A 6574-nucleotide genomic window follows, 5' to 3' on the forward strand; every position below is an offset into this window, starting at 1 on the left:
TATCTTAACCATTAGTTTCCAACGCGGGAATCGAACCCACGACCTCCGAGTCAAGAGCCGAGCTCTGAACCACTGGACCATGGAGGTGTTATAATATAATATATGACACTAGTGACTAGCTGATGTCCCGGTGAACTTCGTGTCACTTATAAACCTTCCCTGGACTTCCAGGAATATTTTAAGACTAAAATTAGCCACATTGGTTCAACCGTTTAATCGAGTTATTGCATTTTTATATATACAAACAAACAAACAAATCTTTACTTCCCTTAAAAAATAATTTTACACGTTAAGTAATAGTTTAAATAAAACATTGCTCCCCTACACTTTGATTCCCGGGAACACTAGGATTCCCTGTGTCGTGGAGAGCAGTCTCTTCCATCATGCACATAGATACATACAATTAATTTTAACCAGCTAATGACATATTTGTGATAACTAACATAAAGTTACCTGCATGAAGTATTTTTAACAGAACCAATAATGTATTTGTAAGTAAGCAGACAATATATTTTTTAAAAGTAGGTGATGCTTTTATAATATGATACAAAATACACATAATAGCATTACAAGATCATTACCAGAGCCACCGAACCAACTACAGTAGGTACGTGTAAGTTAGTGATGAGGTGAGATATACAAATATTATTAAGTATACTTTACATAGATTAGATTGTTTCTTGTAATATCGTAAATTAAACACATACTATAACTACATAATTATTTAAAATTTTCTTAACTATATTTAAAATTATAATATTTACAACGTGTTTTTTAAACTGTTATTAATATAAAGTATCAAAATCTTTTATAGTGACTGGATACAGTGTGGCCATAAGAGGCCACACCGGTTACAAGTGGCGACTCTATTAATGTCGTGACTTTTTTGACGGGCTATAAGAAACAACGGAAGGAATTTAAAAAGGTAGGTAACGGAATTTGGAAGAAAGAAAGTTAATTAAAACAGTGTGGTATTTTGGTAAATTAAATTCTACAATAAACTAAATAAAATATAACTTATTCTAAATATCAATATTATTTAATGTTAAGTAATTAGATAAACAATTATATACATACTAGCTGTTGCCCACGACTGCGTCCGCGTAGACTTTATAGTTGTTCCCGTACATCGATTGAGTCGTTTACGCGCGAATCAGAAAAGTATATTGTGTGGGAATCGCACATTTTTCCGGGACAAAAACATTCCTTGTCCCAGATTCAAATTAGTATCTCCAATCTCCATGCCAAATTCAATCAAAATATATTTAATAGTTTAGGCGAGAATCATAAAAGTTTATTGTGCGGGAACCGTATATATTTAGGGATAAAAAGTATCCCTTGTCCTTTCCCGAGACTGAAAGTATTGCCGTGCCAAATTTCATCAAAATAGATTGAATAGTTTAGACTTTAGGCGATAATCATAAAAGTTTATTGTGCGGGAACCGTACATTTTCCGGGACAAAATTAGTATTCCTTGTCCTTTCTCGAGACTCAAAGTATCTCCATACCTAATTCTATCAAAATATATTGAATAGTTTACAGGCAAATCATAAAAGTATATTGTAACAGTAATTTTTCCGGGACAAAATGTATCCTATGTTCTTTTTCGGGACTCAAAGTATCTTTATAACTAATTATAGATAAAAAGAATTTTAAAATTTTCCGAAAAAAATACTGCAAGTTCCCGCGCTTTTTTTTCGAAATGAATTCCGATGTCAAATGTCTGTCATTATGACGTTATATCTTTTTTTCATGTAACCATATCAGTCCAAAGACCTTCCAGTATCCGTCCAAGCATTTTCGGCATCCTAGATTCTGGAATGGAACTGCCCCGGGGCAGGACGCAGCGTATACCGTATAGGCAGGGCCCGGGCAGGCCGCAATAACTGAATGGATACGGAAATAGCAGAACAAAACTGATGATCCACGAAGCACGACGTAGACTTGGTAAATAGTAGTTCTACAGTCTACTGTCTATATACGTGCTTCGTGGATCATCGGTACTAATAAAATAAGTAGCAGTCCGTCAAGAAAGTGAAGAAATTAAAAAAGTGGCAACATCGTAGGACGTAGTGTCATATTCTCTTTTTACTTAGATTGATTTGAAAGGGACTTAGAGCATTAAACCAGCCTGGTTTAATGCTCTAAGGAAAGGGACGACACTTTTTAATTTCTTCACTTTCTTGATGGACTTTATAGTATATTATAATTTATATGTATATTTTAAATGTTACAACCGTCCGTGGTTTAAATAAACTTTTATCTTCATATTTTAGTAGTCTGTGTAGAATCTTGTAGTTAAAGAAGACATTAAGGCGCAGACAGCTGCCAATTTGACATCTTTGTGCAGTTTTCTAGACGTATGTATTTCATTGATTGGCACAAAAAAAATATATGTGATTTTTGATTATATTTGGAAAAGCTTGTCCGATTTAAATAATAAAATAATAGCAGTAGGAGTAACTGGATGAAAAAAAATACCAAAGTCACATCTTTCGGGAACTTTAAACAGTTCTAACTAAAGTAATAATACAATCTATGCTTTAAAAATTTGTTTATTTGATACCTTTTACAAAAATCCAAAGATTGCCCGATTTAATTTTCGGCTCTGACATCTAGATTTCCCACAATATTTATTTTTCCTCTAACAAACGAAAAATGTATCCACGCTTCTGAGTGAACATTTCACATCTCTCTCTCTCGCATGAAAACCGACAGTGTTCGCTGAGGCGCGGTGCTATGTGGACGTGTGACGGATTTCGCTCTGCCGATATTGTGATTTAGTGTAATTGAAGCGTTTAGTTCTTAAAATTTAGGTATTTCTCATTGTTTTATAGTATATTAAGTTTATTCTGTAAATATTTTTCTGTAAATATTTGAAATTATATTGCGCGTCTGTAAAAATGGGCGACAAGAAAAAGAAAAGACGTCCAGCAAAAAAGCGACAGCTTCGTGAAAGCCACAAACACATGATGGAAGTAAAAGTAAGTTCAATTTTATTTACTTTCTAGTTGCGTACGTCTTTATTAAAAAAACAACGAACAATTACGACCCCGAATCAAAATATTTCGTCACTCTCAATGTGTTTTAGGATAGCCAGGATCGTTGTGTCAAATAAAATATAAAAAAAACTGTATTACGATTGATTACGATTTACGAAAATCCTCTAAGATTCGAACCATAGACCTTGGAAATTGACATAATAATGTTATCACAATCGTTGTGATAACAATATATCAATTTCCAATCGGCCTATGGTTCGAATCTTAGAGGATTTTCGTAAATCGTAATACAGTTTTTTATGTTTTATTTTATCACTGATAATAATTTTGCTTTGTATCTGAACATTTATGTTGGAGTTTTGCACTCCAAAATAAATGTTCAAAAAGTTAAAAAATCACCACTCATAAAGTTGATTATTTCGTTAGCCTAAATAAGTTTTAGCGTCGCGCGTCGGGGATCGTTCTGATAAATCAATATTCAATCGGTCTATGGATCGAGTTTCAGAGAATTTTCGTAATACTTTTTATGGTTTTTTTTATCACTATTAGCACAGAATAAATAATAGTACAAGTACTATAATTAGGTACTATAAGTTCATTTTGCTTTGAATCTGAAGTTTTATTTAGGCCTTTATTATTTAATTTTTTATTTCAGGCGGCGGAAAACCATGGATAGTGCAATTATTGATAACCCAAACGAATCACCAAATGCCAATTCAGATCCAGCGGCAGGTAGTATGTTGGAAAGGTAATATACGTTTATTTATCTACTTATTATAAGTTGTAACCAAACGTCCTTCACGACTACGAAACACAGAGCAAGGGCTGTTTCACGCCGGTTTTCCTGTGAGTCCGTGGTATTTCTCTGGTCGAGTCGGCCCATTCGTGCCAAAGCATGGCTCATTCATTGTATTTTTTATGATCCAGTTTATCTATTACAAGCTATTTTAGCCTTTTTATGATATTATTATGATTTAATTTTTTTCCAGTCGACCGAAAACGATGGAATTAGATAATAACACAGTGGAAAATGTAGCAAATGCCGATCGCAATATAGCGACGGGTAGTAGTTTAAAAAGGCAAGTATATTTTTACAATTACGATAGGCTAGGTAAATATAGATATAATAAGTTTATTACTATTTGAACGCGATGCGATTGCGCGATTCTTTCAGCTCTATTCAAGGACATGCTCCGTAAGGGCCGGGACACAAAATCACGGCACGGCGACGCGACGTCGTACGGCGCCGGACCGTGTTTTTGTGTCCCGGCCCTAATAGGGTGCGGCTTCACTGCGGAGTAGGGGTGAGCGTTATTTCACGTCACTATAGTTACAATAACTAGCTACATACAGTAACCGAATAACTAGTTTCGAGTCGTATTTATATAGTAGAGTAGTGAGTTTTGTAACGTTTTTATTGCATTGGGTGGTGTGAAGTACCGTCGAGCGATCGTCGCGTTGTTTCGTTTGGAGTCGCAGCTAGCGCCCGCCGCCCACTGCACCGGTCGACCTAGCGAGCGACAGCGAGTTTGCTATAGTCCGCGCGGAACTAGTTGGCCGCCCCGCCGCCCGGTATGTGAGCATACCGGCGGCGCGGCCAACTAGTTCCGCGCAGATTACCTAGCAAAAATATTAATTAGTTTATATCAATACTAATATTATAATTGGGAAGAGTTTGTTTGTTTGTTTGAACGCGCTAATCTCAGGAACTACTGGTCCGATTTGAAAAAAGGCTATAGGCTATAGGCCCGCGCGCGCGCCTCATCCCGGCGTCACCCCCTTTCATTCCCCCGCGCCGCGAGTGACCTTTCTGCAACGATTTTAAATGGGATAAAATATTGTCATTTAAAAAAATAACACCCATTTTTTTGGTTAAATGGGCTCTCCTAATGATACCTAAGCCCTGCGGGGCTAAAATGGTAATATTTAGCAATTCCTCTCAATCAATTCAGCAAATGAATTGTCAAAACTGACAAATGTCAAATCAGTGCAAAAATACGAAAATGAATTGCAAGCAGAGTTGCATTTTGCGATATTAGAGAAATGAATCATATTATGATTCGTCTCATGATTCAACAAAGCGACCATTTTAGCCCCGCTGGAATAATTGGGCAGGAAGGTTTAATTGAGAATGTTACTAGGTATGCCAAATTGCTTGAAATTTTGTCACAGTAAAGCCTGTATGTATACAAATACACTAGTTTTTGTTGCAGTCAAAAATACCTTGTAGTTTTGATTTTATAGGCATTCAAAGTTTCGGCGCATGCGAGTGAGAAGATATTTGTTTCGTTTTATCATTTCATTACTCAGCGCCGATGCTTATAGAAAGAGTGATTTGTTTATTGTTATTATAAATCATATTTTGCATGTTGATAAAGAAGAGTGCAGTATAATTTAGTTACCTAACTAAATTATACTGCACTCTTCTTTATCAACATGCAAATGATTTATAATAACAATAAACTATATCTATAATAATTATTGTATTGTAATTTCTACCTAGAATACAATAATTATAGAAGTATTTTGTTTTGTCCCTAACCTGTTAACTTCCAAAACCTTAAACCAACAGGTTTTGTATGTACACTAACGCAATGATATAAGTTACAACAAGGCCATATTGCACATGTTAACGGATTAACGATTAACGAAGTTAACTATTTGATTAACGGTGCCCAGCTATATATATATATATATATATATATATATATATATATATATATATATATATATATATATATATATATATATATTCAGTTGGTTTGAGAATCGGCTACTGGGTACTCTGGGTACTTTATATATTGATAAGTGCATTTGTTGAATAAATAATAGTAAATTATTATAACCTGAGACTGACGGCGACCATTAAGTTTGTGCGACGGGATAGCGATCAACGTTGCCATGGTGACATACTTACGTATTTACGGCCGTTCCCAATATTTGATCTATCTCTGGTTTTGCCCTACTAGAGATAGGAATAGCTCACAATTGACATAAAATATTATATGTCTCTAATGTCTAATGTGAGCTATTCATATCTCTAGTAGGGCAAAACCAGAGATAGATCATATATTGGGAACGGCCGTTAGTCACTTAATTAAAATAATAATATTATCGTAAATATAATTTTATGGCAAAGCAACGTTTGCCGGGACAGTAAAAAACGATTCCTGAATTTTGTTTTATTTCTTGCTGTACTTATGTAATTGTAATTTTAATGTAAATTGTAATGTAACAGAAAAAATGTTTATGAAAAAAATTGAATGTTTTTACGCAGTTGGGTTTTGTCATTATTTTATAATATAATAGGTATATTATAAAAGAATAACTGTGTTTTATTTACCAAGTATTTATAAGTAAGCCTTACACGCAACGGTCTACCGGGGACGGGAGAGATCCACCTGTACAGCACGCAGGTATGCCTGCACAGGTATACCGGTATGTGTGTGGGACCTGGTCGCCTGCGCAGGTCCAAAAAACTGCACAGTTATATTCCCTCACACATTCCGGTCTACCTGCGTAACGTGTATAGCTTACATTACTACCACAATAGACATAACGAATCAGTATAA

The sequence above is a fragment of the Aricia agestis genome, chromosome Z (assembly GCF_905147365.1).
Source record: "Aricia agestis chromosome Z, ilAriAges1.1, whole genome shotgun sequence".
Taxonomy (NCBI): domain Eukaryota; kingdom Metazoa; phylum Arthropoda; class Insecta; order Lepidoptera; family Lycaenidae; genus Aricia; species Aricia agestis.